The following is a 25,932-nucleotide window of genomic DNA, read 5'->3' on the forward strand; positions in this document are numbered from 1 at the left end:
GCTACTTGGGAGGCTAAGGCAGAGTCTCACTTGAACCAGGGAGGCGGAGGTTGCAGTGAGCTGAGATTGCACCATGCACTCCAGCCTGGGCAACAAGAGCAAAACTCCATCTCAAAAAAAAAAAAAAAAAAAAAAAAAAGAAAAGATCTATTTTTAGGACATTATGTTCAGTTAAATAGGCCAGTCACAAAAAAACAAATACTGCATGATTTCACTTATATGAGGTATCTAAAGTAATCAAACTCAGAAACATAAAGAAGAATGGTGATTGCCAGGGACTAGGGGGAGGGGGAAATGGAAGGTGTTAAACAACAGATACAGTTTCAGTTCTGCAAGATGAAAAAGTTCTAGAGATCTGTTGTACAACAATATGCATATAGTTAATACTACCGTATTCTACACTTAAAAATGATTAAGATGGTAAATTTCATGTGTTTCTTTTTTTTTTTTTTTTTTTTTTTTTTTTTTTTGAGACGGAGTCTCGCTGTGTCTCCCAGGCTGGAGTGCAGTGGCGTGATCTCGGCTCACTGCAAGCTCCGCCTCCCGGGTTCACGCCATTCTCCCGCCTCAGCCTCCCAAGTAGCTGAGACTACAGGCGCCCGCCACCACGCCCGGCTAGTTTTTTGTATTTTTAGTAGAGACGGGGTTTCACCATGTTAGCCAGGATAGTCTCGATCTTCTGACCTCGTGATCCACCCGTCTCGGCCTCCCAAAGTGCTGGGATTACAGGCTTGAGCCACCGCGCCCGGCCATGTGTTTCTTACCATAATTTTTTTGAAGTCTTTTTTTGGGCACCAGAGGTAATATGAGACAGATGGCCAGGAGACCACCTACTGAGCCTAGCCTGAGGACAGGGGTGAGCAGAGGGATAGGTCTGAATTTCTTTTTCTTTCTTTCTTTTTTTTTTTCTGGAGATGGAGTCTCGCTCAGTCGCCCAGGCTGAAGTGCAGTGGCACAATCTCGGCTCACTGCAACCTCCCCCTCCAGGGTTCACACCATCCTCCTGCCTCAGCCTCCCGAGTAGCTGGGACTACAGGCGCCCGCCACTACGCCCGGCTAATTTTTCTGTATTTTTAGTAGAGACGGGGTTTCACCGTGTTAGCCGGGATGGTATCGATCTCCTGACCTCATGTTCCGCCCGTCTCGGCCTCCCAAAGTGCTGGGATTACAGGCGCGAGCCACCGCGCTTGGCCTTTTTTTTTTTTTTTTTTTTTTTTTTTTTTTTTTTTTTTTTTGAGATAGAGTCTCGTTCTGTTGCTCAGGCTGGAGTGCAGTGGCGCGATCTCTGCTCATTGCAAGCCACGCCTCCCGGGTTCAAGCGATTCTCCTGCCTCGCCTCCTAAGTAGCTGGGATTACAGGCCTGAGCCACCACGCCCGGCTATTTTTTTTTTTGCATTTTAGTAGAGATGGGGTTTCACCGTTGTTAGCCAGGATGGTCTCGATCTCCTGACCTCGTGATCCACCCGCTTCAGCCTCCCAAAGTGCTGGGATTACAAGCGTGAGCCACCGTGCCCGGACTTAATTTCAAAAGGTAATACAGCTAACCAGTCAACACTTCCTTCCCAATCCTTTCTCTTTGGGGTACAGGTGAGTATAAAATCTTACCAACTATCATAGATAAGAAACAAACCAAAGCAAAATATGTCTCTATGCTTTTTCTCTTGAGAGCGAAGGACATGGGTATCCTTTCTTAGAAGGCTTCTAGGACTTAAGCCAGTAAGAGAACTTGCGTCTCCTACGTCTCTGGAAGGCGTCTCTGGAAGGTGTCCTTTCTTCAATAGGCAGAACTAAAACAAAGTTCCCTTGACCAACGCGAAGCAAGCGAGGACAAGGTGGCCACCTGGGTGACTACATCCCCCAGCATGCACTGCTCCTTCTAGGTCGCAGCCAGTGACGGAAGAAGTCGCATTACTTCTGAGATGGGAACGGGGTAGGGGAGCGCGACTACACATCCCAGGATGCAAAGCGCCCCAACTCTAGTTGCAACCTGGCTTGCTTTCTGGCTGGCGTTCCCCGCCAAAGGGACACTAGGGGAGGGGAATGTTTCGGTTGGGAATCCCCGAAGTCTGCTGGATCGTGACATTTCGAAAGAGGAAGGAAAGTGGAGGAAGGCTGTTTCACTGTAATTCAAAGTAGTTCCCGCGCAGGGTGGCGAGGAGTTATGGACCCCTTCCATAATTTATTGTTCCTCAAAGGCAATGCCAAGTCCCACTGGTTGCAGCCCTCGAGGGCAGGTGGGAAGTACGTGAAGCCCCAAATCGAAGTTACCAGCGTCTCCTTATTGGCCCTCGCCTCGAGCGCAGGCGCGAGGGCTCTGACTCTGGTGCCCTGGGCCTGGTGAGCGGCAATTGGCCAAAGTCCGCGAAGTAAGAGTCCGGATTGGTAGTTGCTAGCAGGAGCCTGGTTTCTCCCTCGACTTCTGCAAGTGATAGAGTGTGATTGGTTTAAATCCGCGGGCACCTGTCGGTGATTGGCTAGGAGCCACAGGCGGGGCGCGGCCATTGGCTGGCACTGGGGCCATCCCTCCTCGGGCGGGCAGCGAATGATGAAATGGGAACGGGGAGGGGAAAGGCCGCGACGTGAGCGCGCGACCTCCGGCGCCATTTTGTAGAGAAACAAGCGGAGTTAACCGAAGAGGGGGTCGAGGAGAGCCGGAGTCGGGGACCCAGGAGTTTCCTGTGTCCAGCGCTGCCGGAGCCGCCTGAGGTGAGGCGGGCTGGCGTCAGGGGCTACGGTAGGGTGGCGGTGACAGCTTGGGAACGCGAGTTTCGGTGGGAAGAGGAATAGGGGTGGACCTGGGGCCACTGGAAGCGTTTCCCGGAGCTCCAGGGAGTGAGGCAGCCGGGACGGGGAATTGGGACGAGGCGGGAGAGGGCGGACTCTTCTCCGCACGGCTCTCGGAGGCTTCGCGCTCTGAAAATTAGAGGCCAGCCAGAAGGCTCCAGGGAGCGGAGAGCAGAGCTCGGGGTGAGACCCGGGGTGGTCTCTGTCCCGGGCCTGGAGGCTCAGGGGGCGGCAGTGGCGGCAGTTCGTGTCGCTGGGCCTGGCTTCGCGCGGGTTGCACCCTCCTGAGACCTCCACGAGCTCCTCAACTCCTCTGTCTGTCTCTGCTCCCGGATGGTTGCAGTGGGCATCGGCTCCCGAGGCCTAGCGCTTCGGGCGAGGGGCACCGTGTTTGGAGTTTTTGCACGTTTCCAGTTCTTCTCCGTGTACTCGGAGCTGCCACTCTCCCCCTCTGACGCCCCCAGCACGTTGTCAAAGCCCCCCAGGTTTCGGGTGTCCCCGGATGGGAAGGGCGGGCGGGAGCGAGCACTTCCTTATTACTTGCTACAGGTTTTGTTCCACTCGCGCGCCTGGGCGCTCACACTTTCTTTGAAGTCGGCCCCCACCTACTCGGTCCGGTGTCTGCAGTAGTGGCGGCCCTGCTCACCCAGGACAAGTGTCCTGCTAGTGAGCTGAACACTTGTAGGCCTCAAGGCTGATGAGATCCACTGCAGATCTTGTAGAGGTACTTAAGGCCAAACACAAATAATACTTTTTCAGTACCACCTCCTCTGCAGAATTTACCCAAGAGGGCTCACCGATACTAACTCCACGAGGAGTAAGCTTTGTAGATTAAAAAAGAATGCTTGACATCTGTGTGTTTGAAAATGTTGTATTTAAAATAAACTTTATGACAAACTTTTCCCATGAAGTTACTTCAATCAAATGTCCCATTTCTTAGGACTCTAATCAATTAAGGTCTGTTTTCTTCCTGAAAACTGAGCAACAATGCTTAACCTACCCTGCCGATTTCTCTACAATTCGATCGCCTGTGACTACTTGGGTTTTTTTTAAAGTCAATAGTTGAGTGAATATAATTATACTGTTTGAAAAAATGCCGAAAGTTTTCCTTATGACAGCCTCCTTGATAGGAATAGGGAATATATGTATTAAAACAAAGAGGGAGGGCAAGTAAAATATTAGGAAGAAGATGAAACAGATTAAGAACAATTTTTTTGTATGGGTACGTGGGTTTAATACTTAAGTGGTCTGTGGTCCAGGTTGGCCCTTTTAGAGATTGGCAGCAGAGTATTTTAGCTATTAAGAAGACATGTGGTAACAGTTTAAATAATTATGTCTTAGGACACTGCAAATTGTTACCTTGTCTAAGGAGAACGTGCATTGATGATACATGGTTTTAGGTGACTAGCTGTGTTTTCAGTGAAATGGTAGCATGTTGATAAAACTAGTTTGGGCAGTTGATCCCTTTTCAACAAGTGTGAGTCCCCCAAGTCATAGTGGAAACAAGTCTAGAATCGACTGGGTGCGATGGTTCACGCCTGTAGTCCCAGTACTTATGGATGCCGAGGTGGGTGAATCACCAGAGGTCAGGAGTTCGAGACCAGCCTGGCCAACATGGTGAAACCTCGTCTCTACTAGAAATACAAAAATTAGTCGGGTGTGGTGGCAGGTGCCTGTAATCCCAGCTACTTGGGAGGCTGAGGCGGGAGAATCGCTTGAACCCGGGAGGTGGAGGTTGCAGTGAGCCGAGACAGAGCCACTGCACTCCAGCCTGGGGGACAGGGAGACTTTGTCTCAAAAAAAAAAAAAACAACGTCTAGAATCAAGGCACAAAGACATGTCTATTTGTAACTGAAAATATTTCCTTTTCTTACCTAAGATTGTAATCTTAGAAGTTTTAAGGTACAGTTTTGTGGCATTATGGTGGAAAAGAATTGAAATACGTTCTTTTTGGTTCCCAGCTTACCACCCTGGGTTCATTTTCTTTTTTTCTGGTTTCTAAATTTCTCCTGGGGGTTTAGATCCTAGTCTCTTTAATATAAATGTTGTCGGCCGGGCGCGGTGGCTCAAGCCTGTAATCCCAGCACTTTGGGAGGCCGAGACGGGCGGATCACAAGGTCAGGAGATCGAGACCATCGCTAACACGGTGAAACCCCGTCTCTACTAAAAACACAAAAAATTAGCCGGGTGAGGTGGCGGCGCCTGTGGTCCCAGCTACTCGGGAGGCTGAGGCAGGAGAATGGCGGGAACCCGGGAGGCGGAGCTTGCAGTGAGCTGAGATCTGGCCACTGCACTCCAGCCCGGGCGACAGAGCGAGACTCTGTCTCAAAAAAAAAAAAAAAATAATAAATAAATAAATAAATAAATGTTGTCAAGCTAAGTAATAAGACATCCTTATTTGGAGTCAAGTCATTAAAAAAAACTATGAAAACAAATGGAAATGCTTGCCATCTTTTCAAAACATGCTTTAAAGTCTGATTTCAAATTATGTTGCATTTTACTTTTTCTGAGTATGTTTTTGGATAGATTCTGATCTGTTTATGATAAACTTTTTTTTTAAGATGGAGCCTCGCTCTGTCGCTAGGCTGGAGTGCAGTGGTGCGCAATCTCGGTTCACTGCAACCTCTGCCTCCAGGGTTCAAGCAATTCTCCTGACTTGGCCCCCTGAGTAGCTGGGACTACTGGCGCCTGCCACCATGCCCAGCTGATTTTTGTATTTTAATAGAGATGGGGTTTCACCATGTTGGCCAGGATGGTCTCGAACTCTTAACCTCGTGAACCGCCCGCCTCACCCTCCCAAAGTGCTGGGATTACAGATACGAGCCACTGCGCCCAACCAAGAAGCTTTCTTTTTAACCAGTTTAAATTTATGAACTTAATTATTTCTTTCTATGAAGTAACAGGTCTTCGATACCCAATGCCAGAGAGTGGAATTTGTCCACAATAATTCTGATTATTGAATGCTGTCATATTTTGAGACTAATTTTTTTGGCCCAGGCAAGTGGCTCAAGCCTGTATCCTAGCTTTTTGGGAGGATGAGGGAGGAGGATGCTTGAGACTAGGAGTTAGAGACCAGCCTGGGCAATATAGTGAGACCCTTTCTTTACAAAAAAAAATTAAATTTTAAAAAATTAAGTTTTTGCAAAATATTTATTATGAATATTTTGTCCCAGATTAACAAAAAGAGTAGTCTGCCATTTTGAAATGCTGTATTTTATGAACTTGGTATATCTTTTTTTTTTTTGGAGACGCAGTCTCGCTCTGTTGTCCAGGCTGGAGTGCAATGTGGGATCTTTGTTCATTGCAACCCTCACCTCCCAGGTTCAAGCAATTCTCCTGTTTTGGCCTCCTGAGTAGCTGGATTACAGGCACCCATCACCACGGCCAGCTAGTTTTTGTATTTTTAGTAGAGAAGAGGTTTCAACGTGTTGGCCAGGCTGATCTCGAACTCCTGACCTCAGGGGATCCACCTGCCTTGGTCCCCCAAAATGCTGGGATTACAGGCGTGAGCCATAGCGCCCAGCATGAACTTGGTATATACTTTTATTAAAAAAAAGACTTTCAAGCCGTATATATTAACTGAGACATTTCTTTAATGACCCTCTGACCAAACTAAACTTCCTGCTGTGAAGTTTCAAAATGGCATCCCATTGAGTGACTCTATATATAGAAGAATCTAGCAATTCCTTTTCTGTTTGCTCACAATTTTAAAGATGAATCTTTGAAAGTTAAAAGGGGCTCAAAACCTGCCCCCCAGTGTATACAATAGTTTTTTTTTTTTTTTCTGAGACAGGATTTCACTTCAATGCCTAGGCTGGAGTGCAGCGGCACAATCACTGCCCACTGCAGCCTTGGTATTCTGGTCTCAGGTGATTCTCCCACCTCAGCCCCTGAGTAGCTGGGACTACAGGTGCATGCTACTACACGTGTCAAAAATTTTTTTCTTTCTTTTTGAGATAGTGTTTTGCTCTTCTCCCCCAGGCTGGAGTGCAGTGGTGCGGTCTTGGCTTGCTGCAACTTCTGCCTCTCGGGTTCAAGTGATTCTCCTGCCTCAGCTTCCCAAGTAGCTGGGATTACAGGTGCGCGCCATCATGCCTGGCTAATTATATATATATGTTTTTTTAAAACAGGGTTTTGCTCTTGTTGCCCAGGCTGGAGTTCAGTGGTGTGATTTCTGCTCAATGCAACCTCTGGCTCCTGGATTCAAGCAATTCTCCTGCCTCAGCCTCCCGAGTAGCTGGGATTACAGGCGCACGCCACCGTGCCCGGCTAATTTTTTGTATTTAGTAGAGACAGGGTTTCACCATGTTAGTCAGGGTGGTCTCAAACTCCTGACCTCAGATGATCCACCTGCCTCAGCCTCCCAAAGTGCTGGGATTACAGGCATGAGCCACTGCACTGGCCTGTAGTTTTAGTAGAGATGGGGTTTTACCATGTTGGCTGGTCTGGTCTTGAACTCCTGACCTCAAGTGACCTACTTGCCTCAGCTTCCCAAAATTCTGGGATTACAGGTGTGAGCCACCGCGCCTGGCCTAATTTTTGTATTTTTTTTGTTAGAGATGAGGTTTCACCGTGTTTTCCAGGCGAGTCTGAAACTCCTGGCCTCAAGCGATATGTCCACCAAGACCTCCCAGAGTGCTGTGATTACAGATGTGAGCCACCATGCTGGCCTATGATACTTTTTTTTTTTAAAGTGTACTTTTCACTCAAATTTGCAAGAATGTAGCAAACCAAATAAAGCATTGTTCACTGGAAAGCATAGTTTGAGAAGGCAGTAATTAGAGGTGTAGACTTAATATGAAGCCCTTTGTTGAGTTTTTTGTTTGTTTGTGTGTTAATGTGGAGTCTTGGTCTGTTGCCCAGGCTGGACTGCAGTGGTGTGATCTTGGCTCACTGCAACCTCTGCCTCCCGGGTTCAAGTGATTCTCCTCCCTCAGCCTCCTGAGTAGCTGGGATTATAGGCGTGTGCCATCACGGCCAGGTAATTTTTTTTTTTTTTTTTTTTTTTTGAGACGGAGTCTTGCTCTGTCGCCCAGGCTGGAGTGCAGTGGCTGGATCTCAGCTCACTGCAAGCTCCGCCTCCCGGGTTTGCGCCATTCTCCTGCCTCAGCCTCCCGAGTAGCTGGGACTACAGGCGCCCGCCACCTCGCCCAGCTAGTTTTTTGCATTTTTTAGTAGAGACGGGGTTTCACTGTGTTAGCCAGGATGGTCTCGATCTCCTGACCTCATGATCCGCCTGTCTCGGCCTCCCAAAGTGCTGGGATTACAGGCTTGAGCCACTGTGCCTTGCCATGGCCCGGTAATTTTTGTATTTTTGGTAGAGATGTGGTTCACCACGTTGGTCAGGCTGGTCTCAAACTCCTGACATTGTGATCCACTCACCTCGGCCTCCCAAAGTGCTGGGATTACAGGCATTAGCCACCACACCTGGCAGTGATTTAAAGGAATGTAGTGCATATATTTAAGAAATGCATTTATGTCTTTAATTCTGGAAAACACAGCATTAACCTCCAGGATACCTGTTGCTTAATTGTGTTACAGTTGTTACAGAGAAATTCCTAAAATGTTGAATACGATGTTCAACCGTGTAGGATAATTTTTTGTTGATTCTGAGAATATAGATATAAACTTTTTCTTCCAATATATTCTCACAACACCAGATGTGTGGGGTTTTCCCCTGCACATCAAACAAGCTATTCAGCAATGGACACCACATGGGTATCCTCTAATTCAGTATGATTCTGACATGGTGTACCTGAAGAGAGCATCAGATCCCACAGGTTGAAGGCTCAAGTCCCATAGACAGCCCCCCACTTCCAATGCTAATCTCAAGCCCCAGGTTGTTTTACCTGTGTTTCTGACCAACTGACTGTAAATTGAGTTCCTAAGTACTCCTTCTTTTGTTCAATTAACTTGCTAGAGTGGCTTATATAATTTAGAACTCTGGGAAATACTTAGGTTTTTTGTTTTTTTGTTTTTTTTTTTTTTTTTGAGCCGGAGTCTTGGCTCTGTCACCCAGGCTGGAGTGCAATGGCACGATCTAGGCTCACTGCAACCTCTGCCACTCTGGTTCAAGCAATTCTCCTGCCTCGGCCTCCCAAGTAGCTGGGATTATGGGCATGCGCCACCACACCTGGCTAATTTTTTATATTTTTGATAGAGACGGGGTTTCATCATGTTTGCCAGGCTGGTCTCGAATTCTTGACCTCAAGTGATTGATCCACCTCAGCCTCCCAAAGTGCTAGGATTACAGACGTGAGCCAGCACTGTACCTGGCCAACACGTAGGTTTGGGTTTATTATAAAGGATATGGATGAGGAGGTGCATAGAAGTAAGAGCTGTGGAGCTTCCATGCCCTCCCCTGGCTACACTATGCCTCAACTATCTGGAAGCTCTCTGAACCCAGTCATTTATGGACTTTTATGGAGGCTTCATTACATAGGCACAATTGATTAAATCATTGGCCTTTGGTGGTCACCTTAATCTTTAGCACGTTTCCCCTCCCTGGAGTTTGGAGGAGGTGGGGCTAAAAGTCCTAACCCTCTAATCTTGCCTTGGTCTTTCAGGTGACCAGCACCCATGCAAAAACTACCTAGAAGTTGCCAAGCTATCAGTCAACTCAGCATACAAAAAGAAATTTACCATTCTAAGGATCTTAGAAGTTGTATGCCAGGAAATGGGATGAAGACCAAATGTATATCTCACAATATTACAGTAATGTTGAACTAATTATTTGAAATATAAAAGTGAGATTAAAGTATTTTCTTTTCTTTTCTTTTCTTTTTTTGGAGGCAGAGTCTTGCTGTATTCCCCAGGCTGGAGTGCAGTGGCACGATCTCGGCTCACTGCAACCTCCTGCTCCCAGGTTCAAGCGATTCTTTTGCCTCAGCCTTCTGAGTAGGTGGGATTATGGGTGCCCACCACTACACCCAGCTAATTTTTGTGTTTTTGGTAGAGACATGGTTTCGCCATATTGGTCAGCCTGGTCTCGAACTCCTGACCTTAGATGATCCGCCTGCCTTGGCCTCCCAAAGTGCTGGGATTACAGGCGTGAGCCACCGCGCCCAGCCTCTAATATTCTTAAGCTTTATGTTCAGAACTCGGCGGTTTCCCAGTCAGATAATTAAACATTTGCTCTCTTAGATTTATAGCTTCTAGGTTTTGGGTTTTTTTTCTTAATTGGATTATTTTATTTTATAGAGCAGTTTTGGGTTCACAGTAAAAATGATCAGAAAGTACGGAGGTTTCCCATATTATCTCCTGCCCCAATACATGCTTTGCCTTCCCCATTATCAACACCCCCCCCCCACTAGAGTGATACATTTCTTATAATTGATGAACCTACACTGATACATCATTATCATCCAAAGTCTCTAGTTTACATTGGAATTCACTCTTGGTGTTGTATAGGCTGGATTTGGACAAAATATAGGGCCTGGTTTTGCTAACGAATAGTTGCCAGGCGTGGTGGCTCACACCTGTAATCCTAACACTTTGGGAGGCTGAGGCGGGCAGATCACCTGAGGTCAGTATTTTGAGACCAGCCTGACCAACATGGAGAAACCCCGTCTCTACTAAAAATACAAAATTAGCTGGGCGTGGTGGCGCATGCCTGTAATCCCAGCTACTCAGGAGGCTGAGGCAGGAGAATCGCTTGACCCTGGGAGGTAGAGGTTGTGATGAGCCGAGATCGAGCCATTGCACTCCAGCCTAGGCAACAACAGCAAAACTCTGTCTCAAAAAACAAAACAAAACAAAAAAAACAGGCTGGGCGCAGTGGCTCACGCCTGTAATCCCAGCACTTTGGGAGGCCAAGACGGGTGGATCACCTGAGGTCAGGAGTTCGAGATGAGCCTGACCAACATGGTGAAACCCCATCTCTACTAAATACAAAAAATTAGCCGGGCATGGTGGTGCGTGCCTGTTGTCCCAGCTACTTGGGAGGCTGAGGCAGGAGAATTGCTTGAACTCGGGAGATGGAGGTTGCAGTGAGCTGAGATTGCGCCATTGCACTCCAGCTAGGGCAACAAGAGCGAAACTCTGTCTTAAAAAAAAAACAAAAACAAAAACAAAGAATAGTTAGCTGGGCCAGCGCAGTGGCTCACACCTGCAATACTAACACTTTTGGGAGGCAGAGGTGTACAAATCACTTAAGCCCAGGAGTTTCAGACCACCCTGGACAAACCACCCTAGAGATGGGAAACCCCATCTCCTAAAAATACAAAACCTGAGGTGGGAGGATCACCTGAGCCTGGGGGGGTCGAGGCTGCAGTGGGCCGTTATTATTGCACTCCAGCCTGGGTGACAGACTCTGTCTCAAAAAAAAAAAGTTATCCTTTTGTCTAGTTTCAGGCTCTTTTGTCTTTTTTGAAATAACTTTCTAACCTCCGTTGTAGTTTCTTTATCATTGGTTTTTGGGTTTATTTCAAAAATAATATGTGGATAGTCTGATTGTAAAAGATTCTAGGAATGCAGTTAATTTTTTATATTTCTGCCAAGATTCCACCTAAATTATTACTTTGAAAATATCCTTTCGGCCGGGCGCGGTGGCTCAAGCCTGTAATCCTAGCACTTTGGGAGGCCGAGACGGGCGGATCACGAGGTCAGGAGATCGAGACCATCCTGGCTAACACGGTGAAACCCCGTCTCTACTAAAAATACAAGAAAATTAGCCGGGCGAGGTGGCAGGCGCCTGTAGTCCCAGCTACTCGGGAGGCTGAGGCAGGAGAATGGCGTGAACCCCGGGGGGCGGAGCTTGCAGTGAGCCGAGATCGCGCCACTGCACTCCAGCCTGGGGCACAGAGCAAGACTCCGTCTCAAAAAAAAAAAAAAAAAAAAAAAAAAAAAGAAAATATCCTTTCTTTGTTCAGAAGTCATTCTAATACCTTCATCTGAAGTTATAAGTGTTGATTCCTCCTTCCCTGTGGTACTACTGTGTTGTGTTATAGCGAAAAGACTGTTAAGCAGTGGTCCCCAAAAAATCTTTGTCCTTTTTTTTTTTTCTTTAAATGAGACGAAGTCTTTGCTGCGTCACCCAGGCTGGAATGTAGTGTTGTGATCTTGGTTCACTGCCATACAACCACCTCCTTCCGGGTTCAAATGATTCTTCTGCCTTATCCCCTGCCGAGTAGCTGGGATAACAGGCGCCTGCCATGCCACACCTGGCTAATTTTTGGTTTCATCATCTTGACCAGGCTGGTCCTGAACCCCTGACCTCAGGTCATCTGCCTACCTCGGCCTCCCAAAGTGTTGGGATTACAGGTGTGAGCCACCGCACCCAGCGTCTTTGTCTTTTTACATCTGGAATGTCATCTCTACCAAAACTTTATCATTCTAGTCCAAACTCAGATGTACTATCTATAAGTCCCTAATTTCCTTAAGCAAAATTGATTTTTTGCCATCCTTGTCCAGTTTCACTATGTGCACCCTACACTGCCTTTTTAAGTTTTCTGTCTCATAGTGAGTAAGGAGTCTCCCTTTCCCCAGTGCATACATACAGTTGAACTGTAATTGAATAGTGCTTCATTTATTACAGTGGGTAAATTGATAGAATATAGCATTCTTGGAAATCAATACTCTTTGGTTTTTCTTTTTTTCGTACTGCTTGAATGAGCAAGTAACATTTGAGAGGAAAAGATAGATCTATCATTGGTGGTTCATTATGTAGGTCAGGATTTTAGTTTCATTTGTGCATTGGATTTTAGAATATCATGACTAACTCTAGTAGTCTGTACAGAGTTAACTATTTACATCTTGGAAATTCCTTGAATTGATTAGGGAGATCGATCTTTACCCCCAACCTTTTATTTGGATAGAGTTTTCTTAGTTGTGACCAAAGCAAATAAGGTTTTTTCCCCAGCAATTTTTTGGAGGACTGGAAACAAGATTTGAATTTTTCATTGCCTCACTATGAAAATGCAAAACTCGGCTAGGCGCGGTTGGTCACGCCTGTAATCCCAGTACTTTGGGAGGCTGAGGCGGGTGGATCACTAGGTCAGGAGTTCAAGACCAACCTGGCCAAGATGTTGAAACCCTGTCTCCACTAAAAATATAAAAATTAGCCGGGAGTGGTGGCAGGTGCCTATAATCCCAGTTACTTGGGAGGCTGAGGCAGAGAATTGCTTGAACACAGGAGGCGAGGTTGCAGTGAGCTGACATCATGCCACTGCACTCCAGCCTGGGCAACAGAGCGAGACTCTAAAAAAAACAAACAAAAAAAACAAGAGTCCTTGCAATTTCTTATTTTTTATTTTTTTGGTAGTCAGTGTCTTGCTCTGTCATCCAGGCTGGAGGACAGTGGCCTGATCATAGCTCACTGCAAGCTCGGACACTTGGGCTCAAACAGTCCTCCCCCTTTAGCCTCTTTAGTAGCTAGGGCTACAGGCATTTGCCACTGCACCCTGCTAATTAAAAAAAAAAAAAAAAGTAGAGATGGGGTTATTCTATGTTGCCTAGGCTGGTCTTGAACTCCTGGCCCCAAGCCGTCCTCCCTTCTTGGCCTCCCAAAGCGCTGGGATTAGAGATGTGAGCTACTGTGTCTGGCCTGCTGTTTCTTGAGTACATTAGCTTCTCTTTTCCTTCCATGTTTATGGCTTTCCTGTGACCTTATCTTTCCTTTCTTGGTATTTCTCATCATCAAGAGTAACTTCTAAAAAATGTTCATTTGACCATTTTGTCTGTTATTAGGCAAAACAGGCCTAAAACATATCCAAGATAACGGCGGCTTAACAGAGTAAAAATGTATTTCTTCCTCAAATAATTTTCATTGAGGATGTTTGTGCAAATTTCATTGAGGATGTTTCATTGAGGATCCTGTGCAATAACTCAAGAACTCTGCCTTCATCTGTCATATCATGACATCCTCCTCCTCTAGGTCTTGGGGCTTATTCATCGAGCAGATAGTGAAAAATGAGAGAATCATGAGTGAGGTTTTATGAGCTAGGTCTGAAAGTGCCACATACCGTATTTGGTGTATACTTTGTGGGTTAGGAACTAAGTCTTGCAGCCAAACCAATACAAGAGAAGCTGAGAAATGTATTCTAATTTTTTAGCCAGGAAGAGGAAACAGTTTGGTGAGCATCTAGTCCATCTCTGCATCACCCTGTTAACTAAAACAGACCCAAACCAATAGAAATAGCTTCCCAGATCATTTTCGTGATAAGATTCAAAATTCTTAAATGGATTCTCCATGTGCTAGACAGGAAATCCACAATTTGGGTCCCATTTACCTCCAGAAGATATTTCATCTCTGCCACTAGCTGGGCGAGAGTGTTGGGAGCAGTCCCCAAGTCCACCTGCAGGTTTGGTAATTCACTAGGAGGACAGACAGCCCAGGGCCATGATTTTTTTTTTTTTTAATAGCAAAGGATACAGGCCCGCTGCTGTGGCTGACCAGCACTTTAGGAGACTGTGGCAGGCAGATCATTTGAGGCCAGGCGTTCAAGGCCAGCCAGGCCAACATGGTGAAACCCTGTCTCTAGTAAAAATACAAAAAATTAGTCAGATGTAGTGGCTAACGCCTGTGGTCCCAGCTACTCTGGAAGCTGAGGCAGGAGATCACTTGAGCCTGGCAGGTAGAGGCCACAGTGAGCCCAGCTCAGGCCACTGGGAACTCTTCTGAAAGTTATCAGAGACCAGTCAAGGGCCAACTATGCAAGCCTTTCTAAGGACAGCAGGCTCAGGCCATCTGTGTTACCTCTTTTCTACAGTGAGTGAGGTGAATGGCTTCCATAGGTTGGGATTTTGCATAGAGAGTCTTGGAATATGTAAAGCTTCTGGTGTAATATTTTTTGGTTTTGAGAGTTAATTTTCTACTTTGGAAAAAAAAATTCAATTCCTTTCTCAACTATTTTATGTAACTTTTCAAAAGTTATTCTTATTAGATACTTTGTGTATATAAGAACATAATCTAAATAGACCACTGTTATGTGACCGTTTTTTTCCCCCCTCAATAGATAATTTCTATTATTTATGGGTCTCTCTTTTTTTTTTTTTTTTTTTTTTGATACAGAGTCTCGCTTTTTCGCCCAGGCTGGAGTGCAGTGCTGCAATCTGGGCTCACTACAAGCTCTGCCTCCTGGGTTCGGGCCATTGTTCTGCCTCAGCCTCCTGAGTAGCTGGGACTATAGGCGCCTGCCACCAGGCCTGGCTAATTTTTTTTGTATTTTTAGTAGAGATGGGGTTTCACCGCGTTAGCCAGGATGGTCTCGATCGCCTGACCTCGTGATCCACCCACCTCGGCCTCCCAAAGTGCTGGGATTACAGGCGTGAGCCACCGTGCCCGGCTGGGTCCCTTTTTTAGTTATTACATAGTATGCCATTTTATGATTTACTTAATCAGCGCCCTTTTGATGTATATTTAGGCTTTCAGTTGATAGTTTTTAAAGAGTTGGTCATTGCCTGGAGAAAAAGTAATGAATTAAAAGGTGACTCCTAAGTATTCAGTGCAGAAGTATAATACAGATGGTTTAGGGGCTGAAAGCTCTTCTGTGAGGGTGGAGATGCTTACTGATAGCAGGAATTGGTATTAAAACAATTATTTAGACTTGTACAAATTGATTTTGAAACTATAATACGAGGATTTTTGCTGTTGTTTTTTTTTATTTTTTATTTTTATTTTTTATTTTTATTTTTATTTATTTATTTTTTTTTTGAGACGGAGTCTCGCTCTGCCGCCCGGGCTGGAGTGCAGTGGCCGGATCTCAGCTCACTGCAAGCTCCGCCTCCCGGGTTTACGCCATTCTCCTGCCTCAGCCTCCCGAGTAGCTGGGACTACAGGCGCCCGCCACCTCGCCCGGCTAGTTTTTTGTATTTTTTAGTAGAGACGGGGTTTCACCGGGTTAGCCAGGATGGTCTCGATCTCCTGACCTCGTGATCCGCCCGTCTTGGCCTCCCAAAGTGCTAGGATTACAGGCTTGAGCCACCGCGCCCGGCCTTTTTTTTTTTTTTTTTTTTTAAACTTAGCTCTAGGCCAGATGTGGTGGCTCAAGCCTGCAGTCCCAGCACTTTGGGAGCCTGAGGTGGGCAGATCATGAGGTCAGGAGTTCAAGACCAGCGTGGCCAACATGGTGAAACCCCATCTCTACTGAAAATAAAAAAAAAATTAGCCGGGCCTGTTGGTGCGCGCCTGTAATCCCAGTTACTTAGGAGGCTGAGGCAGGAGAATCGTGGGAACCTGGGAGGGGGAGGTTGCAGTGAGCCAAGATCATGCCACTGCACTCCAGCCTGGGCGACACAGCAAGTCTCAAAAACAAAAACAAAAACAAACAAAAAACTTAACCTCTACTGCTCAATATCTTCAAAATTATACTACTTATTATCTGATAGTTAAACTATTCTTCATCTGTAAAGTTTGGGTAATATCACCCTTGAGTTGTGAGGATTAAATAAACACGTAAAGTGCTTAGACCAATTCTACTTAGTATTTATTATACTTGTATAAGTTATCCTATTATGTACACAGTAGTTATAACTAAGATTTTAATAAGTGAACCAACCTTTTGGAACTGCCTCATAAATCTAGAATCTTTGCCTCTTGGAGAAGTAGTTAATATCAGTAAGTGTATAATCAGCCTTCCATAGAAGTTTTGCTCTTGTCGCCTGGTCTGGAGTGCAGTGGCACGATCTCGCGCTCACTGCAACCTCCACCTCCTGGGTTCAAGCTATTCTCCTGCCTTAGCATCCTGAGTAGCTGGGATTACAGGTGCGTGCCACCACGCCTGGCCAATTTTTGTACTTTTAGTAGAGATGGGGTTTCGCCATATTGGCCAGGCTGGTCTTGAACTCGTGACCTCAGGTGATTCATCCTCCTTGGCTTCCCAAGGTGCTGGGATTACAGGCGTGAGCTACCGCGCCTGTCCGATGTAGAACATTTTCATAATTGCAGAAGGAGAGTGAAAAAAAGACAAGGCTCAGATTGACCTATTTTAGGTCAGAATGCTTCTTTGGAAGTCACGAATTTTCAAGGTCAAACTTAGTTGGTGTAAGTATTCTGTATTTTTTATTAGTATTGGAAGTTGGCAGCCTTGGGTCTTGCCTACTTGTCTTTTTAAAGTGCCTGATATTTAAATGTAGAGCAAGGTAGGTAGTAGAACATTGCTGGCATCAGTGCTGTGGGAAACCAAACTGCCTTTAGATCGATGTCTTTGCAGCGTGGCATGGTGGCATGTTCTTGTAGGTCCGGCTACTTGGGAGGTTCAGGTGGGAGGATCACTTGAGTCTAGAAGTTTGAGGTTGGCAGTGAGGTGTGGTCACACCACTAGACTCCAGCCTGGATAACAGAGCAAGACCACCTCTGTTAAAGGAAAAAACAAACAAATAGATGTCTTTGGTTCAGTTGGAGGGAGTTAAGGGGAGAAAAAGGAGGTGTGAGGGGCATTCCTTGTCCCCAAAGAAGAGATTGCATCAAACTACAGTATCCTTTTCTTAAATGTTTCTTTTTTTTTTTTCCCCCCGAGATGGAGGCTCCTCTGTCACCCAGGCTAGAGTATGGTGGTGTGATCTCGGCTAACTGCAAGCTCCACCTCCCAGGTTCATGCATTTCTCCTGCCTCAGCCTCCCGAGTAGCTGGGACTACAGGTGCCTACCACTGTGCCTGGCTAATTTTTTGTATTTTTAGTAGAGACAGGGTTTCACCATGTTGGCCAGGGTGGTCTTGAATTCATGACCTCAAGTTATCTGCCTGCTTTGGTCTCCCATGGTACTGGGATTACATTGTGAGCCACCGTGCCTGGTTCACTGTGTTTTGTAATACAGATTGGATACTCAGGTTTATTTGTTTTAGTTTATTTTTCTTTAAATTTTCTTTTTCTTTTTTAAATTGAGACAGTCTCTCTGTCACCCTGGCTGGAGTGAAATGGCATAATCTCGGCTCATTGCAACCTCCATGGCCCGGGTTCAAGGGATTCTCATGCCTTAGCCTCCCGAGTAGCTGGGACTACAGGCGCCTGCTACCACACCTGGCTAATTTTTTTGTATTTTTTAGTAGAGACAGGGTTTCACCATGTTGGCCAGGTTGGTCTTGAACTCCTGGCCTCAGGTAATCCTCCAACCTCACCCTCCCAAAGTGCTGGGATTATAGGCGTGAGCCACCGCGCCTGGCCTTTTCTTAAAATTTTCAATCATGCAATATATTTACATGGCTCAGAAATAAAACCAAAAATAAAAGATATAATCAGTGAATTTTTGTTCTGACTTCTGTCTCTTCTCCTTTTTTCTCACCCATTCCCTTTTAGATAGCCCCTTTGCTTTGCTTTCCTTTCCTTTCTCCTTTCCTTTCCTTTCCCTTCCTCTTTCTTCTTTCCTTTTTCCTCTTTGAGACGGAGTTTCGCTCTTGTTCTCCAGGCTGGAGTACAATGGCATGATCTCCACTCACTGCAACCTCCACCCCCTGGGTTCAAGCGATTCTCCTGCCTCAGTCTCCTAAGTAGCTGGGATTACAGGCATGTGCCACCACGCCCAGCTAATTTTGTATTTTTAGTAGTGATGGGGTTTCTGCATGTTGGCCAGGCTGGTCTCAAACTTTTGACCTTAGGCGATTGCCTGCCTTGGCCTCCTGAAGTGCTGGGATTGCAGCCGTGAGCCACCTTGCCCAGCTCAGATAGCCATTTTCATAGGCTTGTAGTTTATTATTTTCACAAAAAGGCAACTATATATATGTGTGCATGTATACAAACAAAAGTTAGTGTATATACAAGTGCTTAAACAAAGACACATGACTATATACACTGTCCAGGATGTTTATTCACCAGTCACCTAGTCCTCGCCAGCCATCTTTCATGCTCTGACAGATACTGCTACAGTAAATAATACCATCCATGTGTTATACGTTTGGAGGTGTGTAGATTTCTGGACCTTTTTTTAGTGGGATTTTAAGTGAAAGCTTCTATGTAACTACTGTTAATCGAGACCTTATTTGGGATCATGCTATTTAAGAGTTCTGCAGCTTTTCACTTAGCGACTTAGTGTCATGAGTATACTTTTTTGTTGACATTTAGCAAACTATGTATCCCAGCTGCTCTTGGTTCTTTTTAGCTTGAATGTTCAATAGACAATTAGTAATATTGTATAGTGTTCTCTAGTGAAAATGTGAATGCCATTTTATAATCCTTTTTCCCCCCAGCTCTGCAGTAGGTAGTGGTTTATGTATGGTAAAACTATATTTAAATTGGACATTAAGCATATTGGGTGGGTGTCCCATTGCATGTATGAAGATAATCTTTTTTTTTTTTTTTTTTTTTTGAGACTGTGTCTTGCTCTGTTGTCCAGGCTAGAGTGCAATGGCGTGATCTCAGCTCACTGCAACCTCCGCCTCCCATGTTCAAGCGATTCTCCCTGCCTCAGCCTCTCTGGTAGCTGGGATTACAGGTGCCTGTCACCACGCCTGGCTAATTTTTGTGTGTTTAGTAGAGACAGGGTTTTGCCATGTTGGCCAGGCTGATCTTGAACTCCTGACCTCAGGTGATCTTCCCGTCTCAGCCTCCCAAAGTGGTGGGATTACAGGCATGAGCCAGTGCACCTGGCCTGAAGATAATCTTTACACTCATTTATATTTGGGTGATTTATAGTATTTTAGTATTAGGAAAAGTACTGAGAATGGCCTTGTACAATCTTTGTTCCCCTCAGTTGCTGTTTTACTTATTTTTTGTTTTTTAAGGGATGGGGTCTCACTGTATTGCCCAGACTGGCCTCAAACTCCTGGGCTCAGGCAATCTTTTTGCTTGAGCTTTCTGAGTAGCAGGGAGTACCAGTGTGTGCCATCTCACCCAGCTATTATTTTACTTTTTATTTCTTATATTTTAATTATAGAGACACTGTCTCACTATGTTGCTCAGACATGTCTTGAACTCTTGAGCTCAAGTGATCCTCCTGCCTTGGCCTCCCAAAGTGCTAGGATTACAGGTGTTGAACCACCGTGCTTGGTTACTTTATATTATCTTAAGCATATAGTTGGTAAATTTTTTGATATCATTGTTCAGGTAGCAGTTGACTTGTAGTATATTATTGTCAAATGTCAGTGACCTTTTATTTGCACTGTACATTGTTTAATTGAGAAGTGCTGTGAGAAGACTTAAGGAAACAAGGTAATTTGACTGGGTGCGGTGGCTCATGCCTGTAATCCTAGCACTTTGGGAGGCCTAGGCAGAGGGATCGCTGAGCCCCAGAGTTTAAGACCAGCCTGCGAAACATGGCAAAACCCCATCTCTACAAAAAATATGAAAATTAGCCGTGTGGTGGCAGGCGCTTGTAGTCCTGCCTACTCAGGAAGCTGAGGTGGGAGGATCACCTGAGCCAGGGAGGCTGCGGTAAGCCGTGATTGTGCCACTGCCCTCCAGCCTGGGTGACAGAGACCCTGTCTCAAAAGAAAAATAGATAATTTATTGCTTGGAAAGGATTTAGCATTTTTATTGTACGATTGCTGCTGTTACCTTATTTTCCTTAGAATTATAGTTGTTTCCCATGTTGAAATATCAGTGGCATGATAATGACAAGTCCTCTGGAGTTTTGGAAGGATGTATATATGTGTTTTTATTTTATTTTATTTTTTTTGAGACAGAGTCTTGCTTTGTTGCCTAGGCTGGAGTGCAGTAGTGGCGTGATCTCGGCTCACTTTAGCCTCCGCCTCCCGGGTTCGTTCAAGGGATTCTCCTGCCTCAGCCTCCTGAGTAGCTGGGATTACAAGTGCGCACCACCACACTCGGCCAATTTTTGTATTTTTAGTAGAGATGGGGTTTCACCATGTTGGCCAGGCTGGTCTCGAACTCCTGACCTCAGGTGATCCACCTGCCTCAGCCTCCCAAAGTGCTGGGATTGTAGGTGTGAGCCACCACAGCCAGCAATATGTGTTTTTAATGATGAAGATTAGGAGATTTGTTGAAATGGTAGCCATTTTTGGAGTGGTGGTGGTGGTGGTGTTTTTTTGAGATGGAGTTTCGCTCTTGTTGCCCAGGCTGGAGTGCAATGGCGCGATCTTGGCCCACCACAACCTCCACCTCTGGGGTTCAAGCGATTCTTCTGCCGCAGCCTCCCAAGTAGCTGGGATGCTGGGATTACAGGCATATGCCACCACGCGTGGCTAATTTTGTGTTTTTTTTTTTTTAAGCAGAGATGGGGTTTCTCCATGTTAGTCAGGCTGGCCTCCAACTCCTGACCTCAGGTCATTCGCCCTCCTTGGCCTTCCAAAGTGCTGGGATTACAGGCATGAGCCGCCACGCCCGGCCTTTTGGAGTGTTTTTTTTAAGGTTTGGCCTGGATATGAAGTTAATCATTAAAACTATCTGAGTCCCTGGCATGTAAAGAGCCAATAGTACACAAATAGAATGATCCTGCACTACAAATCCCTTATAGTGAATGAATATCTTGGAATCTCAATTTTAATGATCTTAAAATAATTAACTCTCTAAATAAATATTTTTGTGATGAACTTGTTGGAAAGTGACTATAGCTTTTTGTTACAGTATTTAAAAATGGCCTATAAATAATGACATGTGACCTAACTCTGTATACACATAATGCTAGAGGTTTATTGGAAGGCTGTTTACACCTTTGTAGTAGTATATGCTACTAAGGCTAAATCACTTATTGTCTATTCTCATGTAATTGTTGTATATGACTAGCAGTATTTCAGTGGATTTTCGTGTTTTTTTGGTAGAGTTAAAATACAGGTTAAAAAATCCTAAGCTTCAATTTATATCTTATTCATTGAACAAATATTTAGTGAGTTCTTACTATGGGACATGAAGTATGTATAATAAATTGGCACAGAGTAAATAATTACTATCGTTGTATGTAACTTATATCCTAATATGAGGACACAAGAAAAATATAAATATGATACATGTTAGTTGATATGTGGAAAAATGCATGGGGCAGGGGTGTGGGGATTACAATTTTGCATAGGATAGTCAGAGTGGTCTTCACTGAGAAGGTGATGTTTGAGTAAAGACTTAAAGAGAGGTAGTTAGCCATATTGCTATCCACAAGAAGGGCATTCCAGACTGACGTATCAGTTTGGTGCAGAGGCATTAAGGTGAGAGTGTACCTGAGAAGCAACAAGGAGGCCACTGTGGCCAGACAGAACTGAGTAGGGGAAGAAGAGTGTAAGAGGAAGCCAGAAGAGTAACAGTGGTTAGGTTAACATTAACAGTGGTTAACCTAACCACTGTTTATTCATTGGACATTTTAAAGACTTCGGCTTCTTTCCATTCTTTGAGTCAGTGGAGGGTTTTGAGGACAGGGTGACACATCTGAGTTCTAGACACACACACATACACTTTTAAATTGTAGAGGTAGGGTCTAGGTATGTTATCCCAGGCTGGAATGCACGTGATGTGATCATAGCTAACTGCATTGTTGAACTCCTGCGTTCAAGCAGTCCTGCCTCAGCATCACAAGTAGCTAGGACTGCAAGTGTGAGCCACCATGCCTGGGTTTTGAGTTTTTTGTTTTTTGTTTTTTGTTTTGGGACGGAGTTTCACTCTGTCGCCCAGGCTGGAGTGCAGTGGCGCTCTCTTGGCTCACTGCAAACTCCACTTCCCAGGTTCACACCATTCTGCCTCAACCTCCCAAGTAGCTGGGACTACAGGTACCCGCCACCATGCCCGGCTAATTTTTTGTATTTTCAGTAGAGACGGGGTTTCAACGTGTTAGCCAGGATGGTCTTGATCTCCTGACCTCGTGATCTGCCCGCCTCAGCCTTCCAAAGTGCTGGGATCACAAGCGTGAGCCACTGCGCCTGGCCGATTTTGAGTTTTTTGTTTGAAAATTATTTTTCTCAGGACATTGTGTTGAGAGTAGACCATAGGAAGCAAGTGTAGCAGGGAGACCAAGTTAGAGGGCTGTCATAGTAATCCAGGTGAGAGATTGATGGTCTTTATCATAGCTTGGATATTGTGAGCAATGGTTGGATTCTGGTTGTATTTTATAGGCAGAGCCAAAAGAATTTCCTGTCAGATGGCTATAGGGAGTAGGAGGACTCTTAAGATTTTTACCTGAGTAAGTTTAAGGGTGAAATTAGCACCAACTGAGATGGAGAGTGCTTTGCAGGGTGTGACATCATTAAGTGGGGGGAAGACAAGGAGCTTTTTTTTGAACACGATATGTTTGAGATGTGAAGTAGAGATTATATTATACAAATTTGGACACTATGAGAGAGGTTTGGGCTGAAGATAGAACTTTTGAGTTATCGATATAGATGATTTTTTCTTAAAAAATTTTTTTTAATGTATTCTTTTATTTTATTTTTTGAGACAGAGTCTCGCTCTGTTGCCCAGGCTGGAGTGCAGTGGCACAGTCTCGGCTCACTACAGCCTCCACCTCCTAGGTTTAAGTGATTCTCCTGCCTCAACCTCCTGGGTAGCTGGGATTATAGATGTGCACCATCACATCTGGCTAATTTATAGATTTTTTTTTTTTTTTTTTTTTTTTTTTTTTGGAGACAGAGTCTTGCTCTGTTGACCAGGCTGGAGTGCGGTGGCATGATCTCGGCTTACTGCAACCTCTGCCTCCCAGGTTCAGGCAGTTCTGTCTCAGCCTCCCGAGTAGCTGGGATTATAGGCTTGCGCCACCACGCCCGGCCTATAGATGATTTTTTAAGCCATAAGACTGCAATAGGCCGGATGCGGTGGCTCACGCCTATAATCCCAACACTTTGGGAGGCCGAGATGGGCGGATCACCTGAGGTCGGGAGTTCGAGACCAGCCTGACCATCATGGAGAAACCCCGTCTCTACTAAAAAAAAAAAAAAAAACACAATTAGCCAGTCGTGGTGGCGCATGCCAGTAATCCCAGCTACTCAGAAGGCTGAGGCAGGAGAATTGTGTGAACCCGGGAGGTGGAGGTTGCAGTGAGCTGAGATTGCGCCATTGCACTCCAGCCTGGGCAAGAGCGAAAGCTGAGATTGTGCCGTTTCACTCCAGCCAGGGCAACAGGAGCGAAACGGTCTTTAAAAAAAAAAAAAAAAAAAAGACTGAAGTAGATTACTAAGAAAGTTAATCTAGAGAAGAAAAGTTCAAGGACTCCAATATTGTGAAGCCAAAAGTCATCAGAGTAGACTAGAGAGACCAGTGAAATGCCGTATTAGGAACAAAATAAGTGTATCCATCATCTTTTTATTGTTAAAAGTATTTCACTTCTTTTTTTTTTTTTTTTTTTTTAAATAGACAGGGTCTCGCCATGTTGCCCAGGCTGGTCTCAAACTCCTGGGCTCAAGTGATCCTCTTGCCTCAGCCTCCCAAAGTGCTGGGATTACAGGTGTTAGCCACAGTGCACAAGCCTTTTTGTTTGTTTGTTTGTTTGTTTTAGGTGGGTATGGAGCAGTAGCATATGTAGAACCTTTGATTTGTCTAGATAAAACTATGTAGCCTTTATACATTAAACTGTTACCTTTGCTTTGTCTTGATAAAACTATGTAACCTTTATACATTAAGAAACTGTTAGAGATAAAGGTTTTAAATGGCCTCTTAAAGGGGCTTTAATCTTCCTGAGTTTACTGCATCTTACATGGTGAGTTTCGATTGTAATGAAACTGCAAGTGGACTTCAGAACACAAAGCTGTGGATAAGCTCAGCTCCTTTCCTTCAGAGATTTTTGTGTTTCAGTGGTTCTTGGTGAATTCCTTAAAAAATGGGTGTTGTAGCTGGGCACGGTGGCTCACACCTGTAATCCCAGCACTTTGGGAGGCCGAGGAGGGCGGATCATGAGGTCAGGAGTTAAAGACCAGCCTGGACATCATGGCGAAACCCTGTCTCTACTAAAAATACAAAAACTAGCCAGGATGCGGGCTCCATGACTCATGCCTGTAGTCCCAGCGTTTTGGAAGGCCGAAGCAGATGGATCGCATGAGGTCAGGAGTTCAAGACCAGCCTGGCCAACATGGTGAAACCCCTTCTTTACTAAAAATACACAAAATTAGCTGGGCATGGTGGCTGTTGCCTGTGATTCCAGCTACTCGGGAGGCTGAGACAGGAGGATCAGTTGAACCCAGGAGGCCGAGGTTGCAGTGAGCTGAGACTGCGCCATTGAACTCCACCCTCGGCAACAAGAGCGAAACTCTGTCTCAAACAACAACAACAACAAATAGAGATGCGCTCTCACTATGGTGTTCAGGCTTTTCTCAAACTCCTGGCTTCAAGCAATCCTTCCACCTCCCACCTCAACCTCCCAGAGTGTTGGGATTAAAACACTTTGGTGTGAGCCACTGCACAGCCACATTTGTCTTTTTATAGAGAATAGTTGTCATTCAGTAGATGGCTGGAGTTAAACTGATAATCATCCTGTCATTTTAGCTGTACTGCTACTTTGGGCTTCCCTTTCTGAATTCTCCCAGTGAACAGTTTCAACAATGCAGGACGCAATTTGGCTTCTGGAGTCATTACTTGTACAGCCATTCAAATATCTAAGGTATAAGACCAAACTACCTGATTCTGAAGCAGTAACGTAAAGAATAAAGTGAATAGATAGTGTCTTTTTTTTTTTTTTTTGAGACGGAGTCTGGCTCTGTTGCCCGGGCTGGAGTGCAGTGGCCGGATCTCAGCTCACTGCAAGCTCCGCCCCCCGGGTTTTTATGCCATTCTCCTGCCTCAGCCTCCCGAGTAGCTGGGACTACAGGCGCCCGCCACCTCGCCCGGCTAGTTTTTTGTATTTTTTAGTAGAGACGGGGTTTCACCGTGTTCGCCAGGATGGTCTCGATCTCCTGACCTCGTGATCCGCCCGTCTTGGCCTCCCAAAGTGCTGGGATTACAGGCTTGAGCCACCGCGCCCGGCCATAGTGTCTTATAAATAGGTCGCAGATACCATGGAAAGAGAGTCTGAAAATGAGAGGTGAATATTCTTTCCACAAACCTTAGTTTCAAGTAAGTTTCCACTTGCTGCTTCCAAAGGGTATAGTAGAAATTATTTTGAAATAGGTAAAATAGAAATTTTAAGTGTTACAAGTTGTCTTACTAAAGTGAAACTCTTTGGTTGAGTATTTTCTTTTTTTGAGACGGAGTCCTGCTCTCTCACCTAGGCTGGAGTGCAGTGGCATAATCTTGGCTCACCGCAATCTCCACCTCCCTGGTTCAAGCAATTCCCCTGCCTCAGCCTCTTGAGTAGCTGGGATTACAGGCACACACCACCATGCCTGGCCAAATTTTTTTGTATTCTTAGTA

The 25,932-nt window shown here is 45.3% G+C and overlaps 1 protein-coding gene across 6 annotated transcripts in view; it reads left to right on the plus strand.

Moving 5' to 3' along the window:
• The first annotated feature begins 2,548 nt into the window (after window positions 1–2,548).
• Window positions 2,549–25,932, plus strand: part of CNOT1 (CCR4-NOT transcription complex subunit 1) — a 108,068-nt gene continuing 84,684 nt past the window's right edge. For 4 of the 6 annotated variants that reach the window (XM_050772860.1, XM_050772863.1, XM_050772859.1 and 1 more), the window contains exon 1: window positions 2,598–2,707. The gene's annotated coding sequence lies outside the window, so the exon portion shown is untranslated. Of the gene's footprint in view, window positions 2,708–25,932 lie in introns of all 6 variants that reach the window. The other 2 variants (XM_050772858.1, XM_050772861.1) reach the window with 2 other exon arrangements.

Source organism: Macaca thibetana, chromosome 20 (assembly GCF_024542745.1).
Source record: "Macaca thibetana thibetana isolate TM-01 chromosome 20, ASM2454274v1, whole genome shotgun sequence".
Lineage (NCBI taxonomy): Eukaryota > Metazoa > Chordata > Mammalia > Primates > Cercopithecidae > Macaca > Macaca thibetana.